Source organism: Artemia sp. Qi Xiang Cuo, chromosome 18, assembly GCF_049724085.1.
Source record: "Artemia sp. Qi Xiang Cuo chromosome 18, ASM4972408v1, whole genome shotgun sequence".
Lineage (NCBI taxonomy): Eukaryota > Metazoa > Arthropoda > Branchiopoda > Anostraca > Artemiidae > Artemia > Artemia sp. Qi Xiang Cuo.
In genome coordinates this window covers 21,433,815-21,454,247 of record NC_142811.1, presented here as the reverse complement: position 1 = coordinate 21,454,247, position 20,433 = coordinate 21,433,815, and the positions used below count along the sequence as shown (strand labels likewise).

The window sequence follows — 20,433 nt, the reverse complement described above, 5'->3', positions numbered from 1 at the left end:
TGAGAGGGGGATTAGTTACCCTCCAATTACGTTCAACTATTAAAGAGGACACTAGCCCTCTCAATTTCCAATTGAATGAGCCCCTTACGTTTTTACGACAACTCTATCTATACAAACCTTATATGCCCCCAGGGCATAACTTACAGCCTTTGCCCTGAGGGCTCTGGGGGGGTGGGGTTGTCATCCTTAAACACATAATTTCCAGAACTTTCAACTACGATGAAAAAAATGGATATCTCAAATCAAAGTCAAATAATAAACTTTCATAATCAAAGTTTAAAATAAACTTTGATTGAATGTATTTGGGGAAATGGTGGGCGTGAGAGGGAGATTAATTACTATCTGCTCGCTTTCGACTATTAAAAAGGGCAATTTCAATTTCCAATCAAATGAGCCCCTTTCGAAATTTCTACAACAACTTTCTATATAAACCTTATATGCCCCCAGAGATTAACTTTCAACCCGAGGACTGAGGGCTCCGATGGAGCTGTCATCGTAAAAGGCCTCAATTCCAGATCTTTCAACTACTTTGAAAAACATGGCTCTCTTAAAATGTCGAGGGGATTTGGGAACATGATGGGTGTGAGCAGGGGGTTAGTTGTCCTTCAATGACTTTCGACTATTAAAGGGGCACTCTCCCTTTCAATTTTCAATCGAATGAGCCCTTTTTCAAGTTTCTAAGACAAACATTTCAATAAAAACTTATATTCCCCCAGGGAATAACTGATAACCCTTGCCCTGAAGACTGTGGGGGGAGTGTTCTAATCAAAGGTATAATTTTCTGAACTATGAACTGCGTGGAACAAAATGGCAATCTCAAAATTTTGATTGGATGTTTTTGGGGAAATGGTGGGCGTGGAAGGGGTTTTAGTTGCCTTCCAATCACTTCCGACTATTGAAAAGGGCACTAGCCATTTCAATTTCCAATGGAATGAGCCATTTTTGAAGTTTCTACAACAACGCGTTCTATAAAAACCTTATATGCCCCAAGGGCGTAACTCAAAACCCTTGCCCTGGGGGCAGTGGGGGAGCGTCCTCCTCAAAAACATAATTTATATCTGGAAATCAACTACGCTGAACAAAATTACTATCTAAAAATTTTGATTGGATGTGTTTGGGGAAAAGGTGGGCGTGAGAGGGGGGTTAGTTGTACTCAAATCCCTTTCGACTATTAAAAAGGGCACTAGACCTTTGAATTTCCAATCGAATAAGCCCTTTTTCAAGTTTCTACGACAAAGATATCAATAAAAACTTTGCCCCCAGGGCATAACTTATCACCCTTGCCCTGAAGACTGTGGGGGAGTGCCCAGCTCAAAGGTATAATTTCCTGAACTTTAAACTGCGCAGAACAAAAAAGCAATCTCAATGGCAAATGGTGGGCGTGGAAGGGGTGTTAGTTGCCTTCCAATCACTTTCGACTATTAAAAAGGGCACTAGCCATTTCAATTTCAAACCGAATGAGCCGTTTCTCTAAGTTTCTACGACAACGCATTCTATAAAAACCTTATATGCCCTCAGGGCATAACTTACAACCCTTGCCCTTAGGACTGTGGTAGGGTCGTCACCCTCAAAGACCAAATTTCCAGAACTTTCAACTACATTGAACAAAATGGTTATCTTAAAATTTTGATTGCATGTGTTTGGGGAAGCAAATAAAAATTTTGATTGCATGTATTTGAGCCTTTTTTGAAGTTTCTATGACAACGCTTTCTATAAAAACCTTATATAACCCCAGGGCATAACTTACAGGGCTGTAGGGAGTGTCCTCCTCAAAAACATAATTTCTCTCTGGAAATCAACTACGCTGAACAAAATGGCCATCTCAGAATTTTGATTTGATGTGTTTCGGGAAATGGTGGGCGTGGAAGGGGTGTTAGTTGCCTTCCATTCACTTTCGACTATTAAAAAGGGAACAAGCCACTCCGATTCCCAATTGAATAAGCCCTTTTCGAAGTTTCTATTACAACTTCTTCGATACGAAGTGCCCTGGTCTAAAGAGAAAAAAAAAAATAATAATTGTGTCAACATTGTTCTTATATGCCCCCAGGGCATAACTTAAAACCCTTGCCCTGAGGGTTGTGGGGGAGTGACCTCCTCAAAAAAATATTTCCTATGTTTTTTTCTATATTTTCGCTGAAAAAAATGGTTATTAAAAAAAACACGTTCTATAAAAACCTTATATGCCCCCAGGAAATAACTTACAACCCTTGCCCTGAGGGCTGTGAGGGGGTTGTCATCCTCAAAGACCTAATTTAACTTCTTGAACTTGAAAAGGCCTTTTTGAACTTCCTACGACAATGCCTTCTAAAAACCTTATATGCCCCCAGGGCACAACTTAAAACTCTTGTCCCAAGGGTTGTGGGGGAGTGTCCTCCTCAAAAACATATTTTCTATCAGGAACTCAACTACGCTGAACAAAATGGCTATCTCAAAATTTTGATCGGATGTGTTTGGGGAATGATGGGCGTGAGGGGGGGGGGTAGTTACCCTCCAATCACTTTCGACTATTAAAAACGGCACTAGCCCTTAGAATTTACAGTCGAATGAGCTTTTTTTGAAGTTCCTACGACAAACACCTTCTAAAAAAAACTTATAGACCCCCAGGGCATAACTTACAACCCTTGCACTAAGGGCTGTCGGGGACTGTCTTCCTCAAAAACGTAATTTTTCTCTGGAAATCCACTACGCTGGACAAAATAACTATCTCAAAATTTTGATTGGATGTGTTTCGGGAAATGGTGGGCGTGGAAGGGATGTTAGTTGCCTTCCAATCACTTTCGGCTATTAAAAAGGGCACAAACCACTCCAATTTCCAATTGAATAAGCCCTTTTCAAAGTTTCTACGACAACTTCTTTGATACGAAGTGTCCTGCTCTAAATAAAAAAAAAAAAAAATACATTGTGCCAACATTGTTCTTATATGCCGTCAGGGCATAACTTAAAACCCTTGGCCCAAGGGTTGTGGGGGAGTTTCCTCCTAAAAAATATATTTTCTATCTGGAAATCAACTACGCTGAACAAAATGGCTATCTCAAAATTTTGATTAGATGTGTTTGGGGAATGAGGGACGTGGGGGGGGGGTCAAGTTGCCCTCCAATCACTTTCGACTATTAAAAAGGGTACTAGCCACTCCAATTTCCAATCGAATGAGCCCTTTTAGAAGTTTCTACGACAACGCCTTCTATAAAAACCTTATATGCCCCCAGGGCATAACTTACAACCCTTGCCCTGAAGGCTATGGGGGAGTGCCCTCCTCAAAAACATAATTTATATCTGGAAATCAACTACTCTGAACAAAATCTCAAAATTTTGATTGGATGTGTTTCAGGAAATGGTGGGCGTGGAAGGGGTGTTAGTTGCCTTACAATCACTCTTGACTATTAAAAAGGGCACAAGCCACTCCAATTTCCAATTGAAAGAGCCCTTTTCGAAATTTCTATGACAACTTCTTCAATTCGAAGTGCCCTGCTCTAAAGGGAAAAAATAATAAATGATACATTGTGCCAACATTGTTCTAATATGCCCCCAGGGCATAACTTAAAACCCTTGCCCTGAGGGTTGTGGGTGAGTAACCTCTTCAAAGACATATTTTCTATCTGGAAATCAACAACGCTGAACAAAATGGCTATCTAAAAAAAACACATTCTATAAAAACCTTATGTGCCCCCAGGGCATAATTTACAACCCTTGCCCTGAGGGCTGTGAGGGGGTTGTCATCCTCAAAGACCTAATTTACAGAGCTTAAAACTACGTTGAATAAAATGGCTATCTCAAAATTTTGATTGGATGTGTTTGGGGAGAAGGTGGGCGTGAGAGGGTGGTTAGTTGCCCTCCAATCACTTTGGACTATTAAAAAGGGCACCAGCCCTTTGAATTTCCAATCGAATGAGCCTTTTTTGAAGTTTCTACGACAATGCCTTCTATAAAAAAAAAAAAAACTTATATGCCCCCCGGGGCATAACTTACAACCCTTGCCCTGAAGACTGTGGGGGAGTTTCCTCCTTAAAAACATAATTTCTATCTGGAAATCAACCATGCTGAACAAAATGGCTATCTCAAAATTTTGATTGGATGTGTTTCAGGAAATGGTGGGCATAGAAGGGGTGTTAGTTGTCTTCCAATCACTTTCGACTATTAAAAAGGGCACTAGCCACTCCATTTACCCATTGAATGAACCCTTTTCTAAGTTTCTATGACAACTTCTTTGATATGAAGTGCCCTGCTCTAAAGGAAAAAAAAAATAATACATTGTGCCAACATTGTTCTCATATGCCCTCAGGGCATAAATTACAACCCTTGCCCCAAGGTTTGTGGGGGAATGTCCTCCTCAAAACATATTTTCTATCTGGAAATCAACTATGCTGAACAAAATGGCTATCTCAAAATTTTGATTGGATGTGTTTGTGGAATGATGGGCGTGGGTGGGGGGCTAGTTGCCCTCCTATCACTTTCGACTATTAAAAAGGGCACTCGCCACCCCAATTTTCAATCGAATGAGCCCTTTTCGAAGTTTCTACGACAACGCCTTCTATAAAAACCTTATATGCCCCCAGGGCATAATATACAGCCCTTGAACTGAAGGCTGTGGGGGAGTGCCCTCTTCAAAAACAAAATTTCTATCTGGAAAACAACTACGCTGAACAAAATGGCTATCTCAAAATTTTGATTGGATGTGTTTCGGGAAATGGTGGGCGTGGAAGGGTTGTTAGTTGCCTTACAATCACTTTCGACTATTAAAAAGGACACAAGCCACTCCAATTTCCAATTGAATGAGCCCTTTTTGCAGTTTCTATGACAACTTCTTTGATACGAAGGGCCCTGCTCTAAAAGAAAAAAAATAATAAATGATACATTGTGCCAACATCATTCTTATATACCCCCAGGGCTTAACTTAAAACCCTTGCCCTGAAGGTTGTGGGGGAATGACCTCCTCAAAAACATATTTTCTATCTGGAAATCAACAACGCTTAAAAAAAATGGCTATCTAAAAAAAACACGTTCTACAAAAACCTTATATGCCCCCAGGGAATAACTTTCAACCCCTGTCCTGAGAGCTGTGAAGGGTTTTTTATCCTTAAAGACCTAATTTACAGAACTAAAAACTACGTTGAATAAAATGGCCATCACAAAATTTTTATTAGAGGTTTTTTGGGGAAACGCGGGCATGAGAGGGGACTTTGTTGCCCTCCAAACACTTTCGACAATTGAAAAGGGCACTAGCCCTTTGAATTTCCAATCGAAAGAGCCTTTTTTGAAGTTTCTATCACAATGCCTTCTATAAAAAACCTTATATGCCCCCAGGGCATAACTTACAACCCTTACCCTGAAGGCTGTGGGGGAGTGTCCTCCTCAAAAACATAATTTCTATCTGGAAATCCACTATGCTGAACAAAATGGATATCTCAAAATTTTGATTGGATGTGTTTCGGGAAATGGAGGCATAGAAGGGGTGTTAGTTGCCTTCCAATCACTTTCGACTATTAAAAAGGGCACAAGTCACTCCAATTTCCAATTGAATGAGCCCTTTTCGAAGTTTCTACAACAACTTCTTTGATACGAAGTGCCCTGCTCTACAGGGAAAAAAAGATAATACATTGTGCCGACATTGCTCTTATATGCCCTCAGGGCATAAATTAAAACCCTTGCCCCAAGGGTTGTGGGGGAATGTCCTCCTCAAAACATATTTTCTATCTGGAAATCCACTATGCTGAACAAAATGGCTATCTCAAAACTTTGATTGGATGTGTTTGGGGAATGATGGGCATGGGTGGGGGGCTGGTTGCCCTCCAATCACTGTCGACTATTAAAAAGTGCACTAGCCACTCCAATTTCCAATCAAATGAGCCCTTTTCGAAGTTTCTATGACAATGCTTTCTATAAAAACCTCCTATGCCCCCAGGGCAGTACTTAAAGACCTTGCCCTGAGGGTTGTGGGAGAATGTCCTCCTTAAAAACATAATTCCTATCTGGAAATCAACTACTCTGAACAAAATGGCTATCTAAATATTTTGATTGAATGTGTTTCGGGAAATGGTGGGCGTGGAAGGGGTGTTAGTTGCCATACAATCACTTTGGACTATTAAAAAGGGCACAAGCCACTCCAATTTCCAATTGAATGAGCCGTTTTCGAAGTTTCTACAACAACTTCTTTGATACGAAGTGCCCTGCTCTAAAGGAAAAAATAATAAATAATACATTGTGCCAACAGCATTCTTACATGCCCCCAGGGCATAACTTAAAACCCTTGCCCCGAGGGTTGTGGGGGAGTTACCTCCTAAAAAATATATTTTATATCTAGATATTAACTACGCTGAACGACATGACTATCTCAAAATGTTTACTGGATGTGTTTTGGGGAATGATGGGTATGGGGGGCTATTTGCACTCCAAACACTTTCGACTATTAAAAAGGGCACAAGCCACTCCAATTTCCAATCGAATGAGCCCTTTTCGAAGTTTCTACGACAAGGCCTTCTATAAAAACCTTGTATTTAAAAACATATACTTCCTTATATCTTTCCTAAAAGTGCTCCACTTTACTTTACTCAGCCTCAATGGTCAAACATGGATAACATTCTAGGTTAGGGGGCTTTATGCTATCTTAGAAAGTAGTTGATTTAGGTGAATGAAGCTTTCAGGAGTGAATCCAGGGTCTAAGATGTACCCTAAGAAGACATTGCTAAGCAACTATGTCAACCCTTTTCTTATTTCTAGGGATTAGAAGATTGCGTACATGACATGTCTATACCTATCTGAATTCAGACACAACTCCTTTCATTGGCTAAAGTTTTTGAAAAAGTAATTCCTGTTATTTCAGCAGAACTTTAAGCCCATAACATATCAAGACTTTTTTTTCCAAAATTTAAGAAATAGGTTTCCTCAAATCACATTGTCCAGCAACTAATGTAAATCCTGTGATAGTGCTAGTAAGTGATGGCAATGACTCAAATTGGCTGCATCTCACTCTGTCTTCTATGGTTGCATTTACCAGTCATGATCAACTTCAGATTTGAGAGCATTGGTGGTAGGGGCCATTACTGTTTCATTAGTCAATGAATTTCAGTAAGACACAATTCTATTACCTTATATCACACTTGCCAGCAATAGGATCATCCTGTAGTTACTGGTCAGTGAAGATAACGTGTTAACTGATCAGGTGAGACTCGAAACTATTCACCAAGGATTATTGCACCATTCCTTGTCAACTAATGATATGAATGAATCAATACTGGCAGAAGAGACTGTATCCTAGTCTAACAGGTTCCATAGGCTCGCCACCCAATTGGAAAAGAATTTGCTATGGAATTTTGAGCTGGCATGCTTCTTTAAAAGTTTTTAATCATGTCCTTTTGTTCTTCAAGAATTATCTGGTTGAAAGAAGTTTGGGGTGAGCTTTTTATGACTGAGCAGCCTGAATGTAATAATTGCAAAACGAAAAAAAAAGTAAAGAAGAGAGAAACGACGATAATAACAGCCAGTGAAAAACGTAGGTTACAAAGGAAATATTTGGTCAAGACCTCCACTTGACCATCCTCAGTGCAAAATAATAAAATATAAATACCAACAAAAATCCAAACAATGTAAAAAACAAACACAAAAAATAAATAATAAGATCCTCTCCAAGTAACAGTGAAAGGGTAACTGAATTAAAAAATACAATACTGAATTCCAATTTAATCTTTCTATTTATGTAGAGCATTTGTAAAAGCCAGTCGCATTCCAGGTATGATATTATTAGAGATTCCATTATCTTACCTCTAATAATATCTTACCTGGTGAGCAATTGGCTTTTTAAATACTCTACATAAATTGAGACTGAATTACCATTTTGTGTTTGTTCTGAATACATTTTGTGTTTGTTTTAAGATTTGGTTTTTACATTGCTTATATTTTGTCAGTATTTTTATTTTATTATTTTGCACTGAGGACAGTCAAGCGGAGGTCTTGACCAAAATATTTGCATTGTAATCATGTTTTTCATGGGTTGTTATTATCCTTGAAGATGAGATGGAGGGGTGTTACTGTTTAATAATTTCTTAGTCAGGATCATTCCCCCCTCCCCTGGCTTCTATAAACTAGCAAAGGTGGCTTAAATTTTCTTAATTTTGCAGGATAATCAAGAATTATGTACTTTTCTATAAATATTGTGGTCTATCTTTGAATGGACTCAAGGGTTGCTACATCATCCTTATTGATAGGGGAGGCAACATTCATTCCATACTCTCTGACAGGCAAACTAGAACTTTGTACATCTTAAGTATGGTCTGTAGAGCTCTAGAGGAGATTGTTCTTTTTTGTAAGCACAGTCTTTGTGATGCTCAACCAAGAACCGTTCTTGTGTAGGATGTCAGCTTGTTATCAAACAGTTCGTGGTAACGAACTGTAAGTAAGGAGCCATATACCAATACATACATCAAAAGAATCAGATTTTAATTCTGATTTCAAATATATAACTTTCATCAAGTTTAGTGCTACCAATCAAAAGTTACGCGCCTGAGAAAATTTGGCTGATTTTCAAAAAAAAGGGGGAAAGACCCCCTAAAAGTTATAGAACCTTAATAAAAATCACACCATCATATTTAGCGTATCAGAGAACCCTACTATAGGAGTTTCAAGCTCCTATCTGCAAAAATGTGAAATTTTCCATTTTTTGCCAGAAGACAGATCACGGATGCGTGTTTATTTGTTGTTTTTTTTCCCAGGGGTGATCGTATCGTCCCAATGGTCCTAGAAAATCGTGGGAGGGCTCATTCGAACGGAAATTAACAGTTCTAGTGCCCTTTTTAAATGACCAAACAAAATGGAGGGCAACTAGGCCCCCTCCAATGCTCATTTTTTTTTGCAAAGTCACCTGATCAAAATTTTGAGATAGCCATTTTGTTCAACATGGTCAAAAATATTACAACTATGTCTTTTAGGATGACTTAATCCCTCGAAGCCCCCAGGGGAAGGTCTGAAAGTTGTGAACTTTACCCAATGTTAACATATAGTTTTGGTTATTGAGAAGCATACAGACGTTTTCCGGAGGGGTTTTTTCAGGTAGTGGGGGGGGGGGTCGGGGGTTATGTTGGAGGATCTGTTCAAGAAGGAAGTTTTCATGGGGGTAGGGAAATTGCCATGAAGGGGGCGCCGGACTTGCCAGCATTATTTATTGGTTATTGGGAAGTATACAGACATTTTCAGGAAGGATTTTTTTCTGGAGGGGGGGAGCTGGAGGAGGGGGTTACTCTGGAGAATATTTCCGTGGAGGATGTTTCTTTGGGGTAAGGGACATTTCTATGAAGGGGGCGCCGGATTTCCAAGCATTATTTAAAAAACGATCAGAAATTAAATAGAAAAAACAAGTTTTTTCAACTGAAAATATGAAGCAACATTAGAACCTAAAACAAATAGAAATTATAACGTATATGAGGGGGTTCTCCCCCAAGTTAATACCTCGCTCTTTACGCTACAGTTTTTTTAGTGCTTTCAAAAGAGCTATCTATTCTAATTAAACGACCTTTGTGATTCAGCAGTTTGTGAATCAAAAATTTTTTAACTTTTAACGTAAAGAGTGAGGTATTGACTAAGGGGAGACCCCCCTCATATACGTAATAACATATACGTAATAAAAAAAAAACAATAAAAAAACAAGCGATACGGCTCAATAGTGATCGAAACTTTTAAAAACGGAATTTTGATGTCAATAAATGTATCAAAAGAATGTGTTTATAATGCTGATTATAAATATATAAATTTTATTAACTTTAGTATTACTCATCAAAGGCTACGAACCTGAGAAAATTTACCCGATTTTTTAAAGAGGGGGGAAACATCCCCTACAAGTGAAAGAATTTTAATGAAAATCGCACTGTCAGATTCAGCGTATCAGAAAACCCTATTGCATACGTTTCAAGCTCATATCTGCAAAAATCTGCAACTTTGTATTTTTTGCTAGAAGAAAAATATACGAATATAGAAGTTAGTTACGTAAGTTAATTTGTAAATTATGTCCTAACCAAATTTAGAGACATCCATTTAGCAAAAGAAAAGTAAAATTTTTATGCAAATTTTGTTTACTTATTCAATGACGGTGAGCCAAAATAAAAGCTGCATTAACTAAAAAACGATCAGAAATTAAATAAAAAAAAACAAGTTTTTTAAACTGAAAGTAAGGAGCGACATTAAAACTTAAAATGAACAGAAATTATTCCGTATATGAAAGGGGCCGTCCCCTCCTCAACGCCTCGCTCTTTATGCTAAAGTTTGACTCTGTCTCACAACTTTATTTTTTAAAGCAATAAAAAAACTTTAGTGTAAAGAGCAAAGCATTGAGGAGGGGACAGCCCCTTTCATATATGGAAAAATTTCTGTTCGTTTTAAGTTTTATTGTTGCTCCTTACTTTCAGTTTAAAAAACTTGTTTTTTTTATTTAATCTATAACAAGCCCAAGATCTCTTTCTTTAGTGGTTAAAAATAAGTTAAGGTTATAAGTTACTGGATTCTGTATTGCATGCATGACTGTCTTTAAGTGTTTCCCAAAATAGAAAGTTCTCCCAAAATAGAAAGTTATAAACTTCAGAGGGGGTTCATTTGACTAGAAATTGAAAGTTCTTGTTCACTTATTAAGAGTCAAAAGAGATTGTATGGCAACTAGTCCCCCTCAAAGCCCTTTTTCCCCAAACCCATCTAATAAGATTTTGGGATAGTCATTTTGTTAAAAATAGTCCAAACATCAGATGACAAAAACTGTGGAGTCAACAGACCCCCCCCCCCCAGATGCGAGTGTTTTAAGTTATGCCCCAGGGGCATATAAGGTTTTATGTAGGGTGTGGTTGTATAAACTTCAGAGGTGGCTAATTTGATTGGAATTTGAAAGTTCTTGTTACTTTTTTATGAGTCAACAGTAATTGGAGGGCATCTACCACCACCCCCACCCATTCACACACATCCTCTTTTACCTAAATGTATCTGATGAAAATTTTGAGACAGCCAGTTTCAGGGCTGCCACCAAGTCTTGATCATAAAAATAGTAACTTTAGGTACTTTTGAAGTAAAAAAAAGTGACCAAATAGTACGGTAACCTAAAGTAAAAAAAGTGACCATATTTAGGGACCCATAATTAACAATGACTGGTCAAGATCGCCAGCTTTGGCCCTGTTACAAGTTAGCTTCAGAAAACTAGACACTGAATTCAGGTCTAGATGATCATCATAAGTTTTCTTCTTCTTTTTTCTCAGATACAATGACTTTATTCATATACAAAGATACAATGAAAAAAAGGAAAGAAAACACAAAACAAAAGCTGAAAATTGCACAGTCCTGACTTTAAAAATCACTGCCTTCAAATCACTTCTTTTTCTTGGGGAGGAGCAACGAAATGAAGCTTGCCTGCCTTTTCAACACTTTCTGCTGTATGCACTTGTTTTTCTTGGCAGTTTCTCTTTCTTCACTTAGCCAACTACATATGTGTAGATGTGTCTACATGTGTGTCAGATGTGTATCTGACAAAACCATTTTATTACAAGTTTTTGCATGTTTAAACATTATTTGAAAAGGGAATAAAAAAAAAAATCCAAGTGCCATAGAATAAAACAAAATAATCTTTCACATGGCCAATCACTATGCATTATGAGGGGAATGCAGTTCATAGGCTTGATGTGCTTTTCAAGGTTCCTCTTCAAAAAAGTGACTTTTAGGAACTTTTCAACAAAATAGTGACTTTTTAGGGACCTTTTCAAAAATAGTGACTTTTAGGGAAATAGTAACCTTGGTGGTAGTCCTGCAGTTTGTTTGGAATAGTCAAACAATCAAATAACAAAATTTTGAGATCAACTACCCCCCCCCCCCCAGAACCCAGGGGTGGGTGGTAGCTTATGCCCTTGGTGTATATAAAGTTTTCTATGGAAGAAGTGGTTGCATAAACTTTGGAGGGGACTCAAATTATTAATAATTGAAAGTTCTAATTCCCTTTTTAAGAGTAAAAATCATCCAGTGGCAACTAGCCCCCCCTCCCAACTTTCTTTTCCCCAAATACATCCAACCAAATTTTTTATATAGCCATTTTTTTAAATAGACAAAAGATCATATAGCAAAACCTCCAGGGATAACACAGCCCCCCAGAACCCAAGGCAAGTGTTGCAAATAGTGCCTTGGGGTATATAAGGAGTTTATGGAAGAGATGGTTCTATAAACTTCGGAGGGGGCTCATTTGATGGTCAATCAGAATTTCTAGTGCCCTTTTTAACAGCCAAAAGTGATCAGAGGGAAACTAGCCTCCCCCCTCCCCACAAGGACTTTTTTTCCAAATGCATCCAATCTTTAAATAGCCATTTTGCCCAACATAATTTAAAGATCAAATAAAAAAAAACTCCAGGTCCAACACAACCCCCTCAGAGCCCAGGGGCAAGTGTTGTAAGTTATGCCCTAAGGGCATATAAGGTTTTTATGCAAGGGGTGGTCATATAAACTTCAGAGGTGGTTCATCTGATTGGAATTGAAAGTTCTGGTTACCTTTTTAAGAGTCAACAGCAATCAGAGGGCATATAATCCCCACTCTTACCCTCTTTTCCCCAGATGCATTCTGTCAACATTTTTGAGATAACCATTTTGTTTGAAATAGTCCAACAATCAGAAAAAAAAACTTTAGGGTCAACTTAACCCCCACCAGAGGGAGGGATTGTAACTTATGCCCAAGGAGCATATAAGGTTTTTATGGAAAAGATAAACTTTGAAGGGGACTCAAATGACTAGAAATTGAAAGTGCTAGTTCCCTTTTTGAGTCAAAAGTGATCCAATGACAACTACTGCCCCCCCCCCCCCCCCGCCCCATCAACCCTCTTTTCTCCAAATGTGTCCAATCACTCTTTTGAGATATTCATTTTATTCAAAATAGACAAAAGATTATATAATAAAAACTCCAGGGTTTACACAACCCCCCAGAACCCAGGGGGAAAGCATTATAAATTATGTCCCAGGAGCATACACAGTTTTATGGAAGAAATGATTATATAAACTTTAGAGGGGGCTCATTCTATTGCAAATTGAAAGTTCTAGTTCCCTTTTTAAGAGTTAAAAGGGATTGGAGGGCAACTAGCCCCCCTGCCCTCTTTACCTAAAATCAATCAGATCAATTTTTTTAGATATCCATTTGGTTAAAAGGAGTCAAAAGATCAGATAACAAAACCTAACAGGGTCAACACCCCCCCACACACACACACAACCTGGTGCAAGTGTTGTATTGTGCCATGGGGGTGTATAAGCTTTTAATGCAAGGGTATTTACAATAGTTCAAAGATCAGATAAGCCCAACCTCCAACCCCAATCAAAAAACTTATCAACAATATTTTATTCCGAATCTTATGGGAGCTGACTCCTGGCCCTCCCTGCCCCCCCCCCCCCCACTAAAAAAAACAACTTATTAACAATATCTTATTCCAAAAATTCTGGGAACTCACCACTGGCCCTCCATGGCCTGCCCCCCCCCCCAAAAAAGAACAAGCAACAACATCAACTTATTAAGAATATTTTATTCCATAACTAATAGGAGCTGACCCCTGTTCCTCCATGGTCAGGCACTCCTCCCCCCCCCCCCAATAAAAAAAAATTATCAATGATAAATCATGGGAGCAATGATCATTATCATTATCAATGATAAATCAATGATAAACCACTGGCCCTTATAACCTATTCATGATATTTTATTCCAAAAGCCATGGGAATTCAGTTTAATTTTACTAGCTCTTTCCAAAACTGTTTAAGACACCTATATTCTTTACTACAAACCAGAGTTTGTCAAGTGCCCATTTCCCTAATGGTAAAAGCATAAGGCCTACTGCATATTTGGCACTTTAATAAAACAAATTATATTAAAATTATTTTCTTTTGTACTTATTACAACATTGAAAATAAAATGAAAATTGTAGCAAAACCATGCCAGGATTTACAAATAGCCCAACTAGGCCCTGCAGTTTTCACTATCTGCAAAATTTTGGGGATTTCCCCAAAAATTTTGCAAAAACAGAGCAGCAAAAATGCTTGGGCCTAGAAGCATCAAAGCTTTAAATCCAGCAATGAGTAAAACAAAATCTTGAGCTGAACAGCTTTCAGCAATTAATATCATAATATATTAGATATTCAGTCAATTTTATTAGTTCTTGCCAAAGATGTTAATTTGTTTTGGAATAAAAAATTATTTTGAAATAGGGAATTTGAAAAACTTGAACCTTTGGCAATTAAAACAAACAGAAATTAATTAAAAAAAAAAACTTTCCAAAAAAGAAGTTTTTAAAAGAAAAGTAAAGGCCATATTAAACTTCCGATTAGAAGAAAAAGAAAACAACAATACCTCAAACTCATAACAACCAGAAATTACTATTAAAGAATAAATGAAACCAAAAATGCACAGGAATTAAATTAAGAATTATTGCAAAAAAACATACAACCAGTACTAACATAAATGAACAAAATATTTTGCTTTTGAAGTATAAATGAAACCCAAACTAACAGAAATTAAATAAAAAATCATAGCAAACCAAAAAATAATTAGTATTAATATAAATGATAAATCTTAAAATGAGTAAAACTTAAATTGAATGTGCAAATCAAGCTTGAAACAAACAAAAATCACTACAAACAAAACCTACTGCATCATTGGCACTTTTCTGAACACAAATTATATTATAAATGTTTTCTTTTGTAGGCTACTTATTACAACATTGAAGATAAACATGCAAATTACAATAAGATTATATTATGAACTGATGAGCTTTCAGCAATTAATATCATTATACATAAAATATTCAGTTTAATTTTAATAGTTCTTTCCAAGATTGTTCAAGACAAATATAGTTTCACTTAAAACAAGAGTTTGGATACTGTCCCCTTCCCTAACTGTAAAAGTCCAAAGCCTACTGTATCATTGATGCTTTACTGGAAACAAATTATGTAACAAATATTTTCTTTTCTAGTTATTACAGCACTGAAAATAAAAATTACAGTGAAATAAAATCTTGAACTGATGGATCTTTCAACAATTAATATCATTAAAGGCCTACATCAAATATTCAGTTTGATTTTATTTGTACTTTCCAAGGCTGTTCAAGACAAATATAGTTTTCAGTTAAGTGCCAATTACATAGTAGGTTTTAGACTTATACAGTGAGAGAAGATGGCAAAACCCAAACTTTTGTTTGTAGTGATTTTTGTTTGCTTCAAGCTTGATTTGCATATTGAATTTAGATTTCACTCATTTTAAGATTTATTAATTCATTTATATTACTACCTATTATATATTTGTTTGCTATGATTGTTTATTTAATTTCTGTTTTGTTTTGGGTTTCATTTGTATTTCAAAAACAAAATATTTTTGTTTGTTTTAAAATTGATTTGCATATTCCATTTAAGCTTTACTCTTTTTAAGATTTATTTATTCATTTATATTACTACCTATTATATATTTGTTTGCTATGATTGTTAATTTAATTTTTGTTTGTTTTGTGTTTCATTTACTATTTAATAGTAGTTTCTGGTTGTTTTGAGTTTGAGTTATTGTAGGTTTAGCCTTTACTTTTCTTTAAAGAACTTAGTTTTTGGAAAGTTTTTTTTTTCTAATTAATAGCCTAATACATTGAAGCCTTTTGGTTCTTCATTATTGGCAGCAGTATAGCATTGCCTCTTACTTAAACATGAGAAAAGAACTTTCAATTCCCCTCCTAATTAACATTGGAAATTGTCCAAGGGGAAATATGAAGGTGAATTTTCTAGGCAGAAAACACCAAGCACCACAAAACAGCTTTTTAGAATGAGAGATGCAAAGAGTTCCCACCAATGGAAGCTTGAGTTTAACATTCAGAAATGCAAGACAGTACATTTTGGAAAAAAGAATGAGATGTGGCAGTACCATATGAGTGGAGGGGATGGCTCTAGGCAATCAATTGGTTTTTTGGCAGCTGAAAGATTTGGGAATAGTTGTCAATGAAGAATTAAAATTCCACAAACACACACAAACAGTGGTTGCCAAAGCATCTCAGACCCTTGGAATAATTAAGCATTCAGTATGTAGCAGATCACCCAAATTCACAACAAAGTTGTACAAGGGTCTCATGCAACCATTGCTGGAAGTTGGAATGTATGTTGTCACACCCCTGAATAAGGGTGACCAACAGAAAATAGAGTATTCAAAGGCATGCAACCAAAGCTGTTGATGGATGCAAGAATCTCAACTATACATCTTGCCTGAACAAACTACAGTTCCCAACACTCATCTACAGACAATGGAGGGGTGATGTCATCATGGCTTACAAGCTACTACATGCTGATTCCTCTTCTCAGAAGCCTTTCCAACTTAACAAATCATCCAGGACAAGAGGGCATAGTAAGAAGCTGCTCTGGAAGAGAGCTTACAGCAGACTCTGCAACCACTATTTCTCCAATAGAGTAGTGGTCCCCTGGAACAATCTTCCCAGTGCAGCTGTCACCACTCCCTCTGTCAATGCATTCAAGATTGCTGTTGATAAGAATTGGTGCATCAACCCATGAAAAACAGAGTGGGATGCCACCAACCAATGGCTCCCCATCATCATTGATCAGTGAATCTACAGGATTTTTTCCTTATTTTGCAGGACAATGTGATTTAAGATAATTTAGATTAACAACACAAGTTCATTTTATGGTTTTTGTTAGTATCTTTGACAAATCATCTCCCCTAACCCTCTCTAATGATCTTGTATAGCCTTCAAAAAAAAAAAAAAAACTAATCAAAAATGATAAAATTATTACTTTTTAATACACAGTAAGCATCCATGAATCATATTTTCTTGTTTTTTTTTTCATTGACATCAATTTATGAACCAGTTTCACTAATTATTATGTTAGTTTCTTTTTTTACAAAGCCTAGGACTATATGAGACAGTTAGAGGGGGCTGGGGATCAATGACAAATAAATAAATCAAAACCATAAAAATTAATACAAACTTAGCAATTTAAAAGTATATATCTTTTTGTTCTAGCATGTTTCCTTCTGAAGAGCTGTAATTATAGACCTCTACCCTTAAGAATATATATAATTTGGACTATATATTTGACAATTAGAGAGGAGGAGTTGTAAAGAAAAGTTAAGTGCTTTTAGGATTGATGTAGCCTAAGGAAATATTTTAGTATTTTTCAAAGTAATTTTCATGGTATTGGCCTAGACTTGTGGCTACTGAGAAGGAAACATGTTAAAAAACAATTTTTACTTCATAATATGCAGAAAATTTTAATTATTACATTTTGAATGTGATTCCACAATACTTTGCCCCCAACCCCCCTTATTGTGCAAATATATAGCCCACATTATATATTTCCTATGTGTTTGTTTCAACTTGTGTACCCATAAACTGCATCAATATTGACAAAATCAAGAAATTGAAAAACACATAGGGAATATAGGCTAAACATACAAGGGCTACAAATTTGCACATTTGGGAGGGTTTAGACAAAATTATAACAGAAACACCTTTAAAATGTGTCAACTATAATTTTTCTTGATATTATAAAGTAAGAATTGTTTTCTTATCATGTTCCCTTCTCAATAGCCCCATTTCTAGACTAAAACCATTTTCAGAATTTGGTAAGCCTTTATTTTAACAGATTTTTCAGATAGCTAAGAAACAAACTTACCTCTGGAATCAGAATTTCATCCTGAATCTAAGCCTACAACATTTGTTTCCATTGCAAATTCAATTTTAAGCTCTTTTTAGACTCTTTAAGATGATGCCTTTTTCTCTTATTTTAGCTGAAGCTTATATACCTGTGTTAGCATCAATGTTGTTAAAACTAGTTGAATTCATGGTGACAAATTTAGGTTCAATAAATGCATGGGAAGTATATAATAAAGGCTCTGTATTTAGGTAAGGTTAGAAAGGATAGGTTACAATTGAACTTGCAATGGAATGAATGTCATGTTTGAATTCAGGATAAAATTCTGATTTTAGAGGTAAGTTTGTTTCCTGGCTATCTGAATAGACTACTCTGTTAATACAATACCCATAATTTAATGGTGTTCCCTTCTTTGGGTGGGACCAGCCATGAGCTTTTGGGTCAAAATCATAAATTATTCTGGCTGGGGTTGTTGTCAGCATATGTAGGTATCCAATCCACCAGAGAGTATGCTGTGCTATCTGGATAGAGTACACTATTTGGGAGGTAAGCATAAGTAACTTTGCATTGCTCACAAAATCATCCCACTGAAGTCCTTCAATCTGACAGAACTGTTTTGTCTGGCAGACATCTATCATATTGAGGGTTGGCAACTTAAGGGGCCATGTTTCAGTAAATTTTTACCAAATCATATTATTGACTTACAAATAAAGTGAATGTACCACTTGATTCCTTTTTTTAAGCTCTTTCCAAATATAATAATCATTTTTGTTGGAAATGAATTTTACCCTCACCCCTATATACCAATTCAGGGTATCTATTTGCACATTAGGGGGGGGGGGGGGTAAAGTTTAAACTTACTTCCCATTTACATCAGAAATAAAATTTGCCTCTACCTCCCCCCCACCTAATATGCAAATAAATACTCTGAATTGGTATACAGAGGTGGTGGTAAAATTCATTTCCAAAAAAAATGATAACTATATTTGAAAAGAGCATAAAAAAAGGCATCGAGTGGTATATTCACTTTATTCTTAAGTCAATAATATGATTTGGTAAAAATTTACCCATGTTTCTGCTGTATAGAGCAGGACCAAGCTGACAGATGTGTTATAAATTTGCATCTGTGTGCACCTAGATATGTGCAGCATTCTCCAGAGAGTATTGAGCCTTCCAATGATAGATGAGGCTTTTGACATTTGACTGTGTACCTCCTCATCTATGGAGCTATCATTGGACAGCACAGAGCCAAGATAAGTGAAGTTTCTTACAACTTCAGCAGGAGCTCTGCAGACAGCTAAATTCTTGAGGGGTGGGACAGGGCTTGGGGGCTTAATTGCCATTATGTTAGTTTTGAGCCAGTTGATTTTCAGTCCCACTTTTGCTGCTTCTTCCTGCAGGACTTCCAGCACGTCAGTCAATTAGATTAGGCCTGTTACAATGTATCAGATCCATATTGGCCTGCTTTCAGATCAGCTGACTAGCCTAACCAAATAAAAGCAAGATAAAGGAAGACAAAACATTTAGCCTACTGTATCCTATGAAAATGATCAGTTTTAACCCAAAACAGTAAGAACTTGCTCAAATTGGCGAGTTCATGATTTACCTTATACAATAATCATCCTATGATTTAATAAGTTCATTGTAGCATAATTCAATCTCAAATTAATTTTTGTCAATCATAAACAAGATTTCTATGATGAAAAGGTTGATAAAATAAACTATAAAATGTGTACTCTAATTTTTGCATCATCTAGGTAGCGCTAAAAAAATTCGTTCTCTTAACATGGACTGAATACTTCCTTATCCCAGTACACCTTAAAAACTCGAACTCCGCTTAGCTGAAAACTGCAGAGAATTTGCAGTTTATAAATTTTGTTTCTTCCATCATTAAAAAAGAAAAAAAAATGGTGTAGGTCGAGATTTTCAAAGGTGTGTTGGGAAACCTTTTCAAGAAAATGACAATTAGTCCAGCTAATTGTCAACAAATGGACTGCGTTGAAAAATTGATTATATCAGTGAAATTTAATAAAGTTTTATAAAAAAAAACTAAACTACCACAAAAAAAAACTAGCTAGCAAAAGTTATGAAGTGGGATCAAGAGACACTGGATCACCAGGTAAGCATTTACAAAATATATGTCATATTAAACTTAAGATTAGCTTATATACAAATTTATAATAATTATAACTCAAAATTACCCGAAATTACTAGTAAAGAATAAATGAAACCCAAAACGAAAAAAAATTAAACAAGCAATCACAGCAAACAAACAAACAGTAGGTACTAATACAAATGAAATAAATAAATCTTTAAAACTAGTAAAATTTTAATTGAATGTGCAAATCAAGCTTAAAACGAAGAGAAATATTTTACTATTGAAGAATATATGAAACCCAATACAAACAGAAATTAAATAAACAATCATAGAAAAACAAACATACAACAGGCACGAATATATAATTGAATGAATAAAACTTGATACTAGTAAAACTTAAATTGAATATGGAAATCAAGCTTAAAACGAATTAAAATCACTTCAAACAAAAGTTTGGCTACTGCCCCCTTCCCTAACTGCAAAAGTCAAAAGCCTACTACGTCATTGGCGCTTTACTGAAAACAAATTATATTACAAATATTCTTTTTTGTACTTATTAGAACATTAAAAATGAAAAAAATACAGTAAAATAAAATCTTGAACTGATAAGGTTTCAGCAATTAATATTATTATACATCAAACATTCCGTTTAATTTTATTAGTTCCTTCCAACACTGTTCTAGACAAATATAGTTTACACAACAAAAAAAAGTTTG

General features: G+C 36.1%; 1 protein-coding gene across 1 annotated transcript in view; it reads right to left on the bottom strand.

Moving 5' to 3' along the window:
- LOC148941319 (uncharacterized) overlaps positions 1–19,361 on the bottom strand; it is a 76,382-nt gene extending 57,021 nt beyond the window's left edge. The window contains exon 1 of the mRNA XM_089103849.1: positions 19,226–19,361. The gene's annotated coding sequence lies outside the window, so the exon portion shown is untranslated. The remainder of the gene's footprint in view (positions 1–19,225) is intronic.
- Between the last annotated feature and the right edge of the window lie 1,072 nt (positions 19,362–20,433).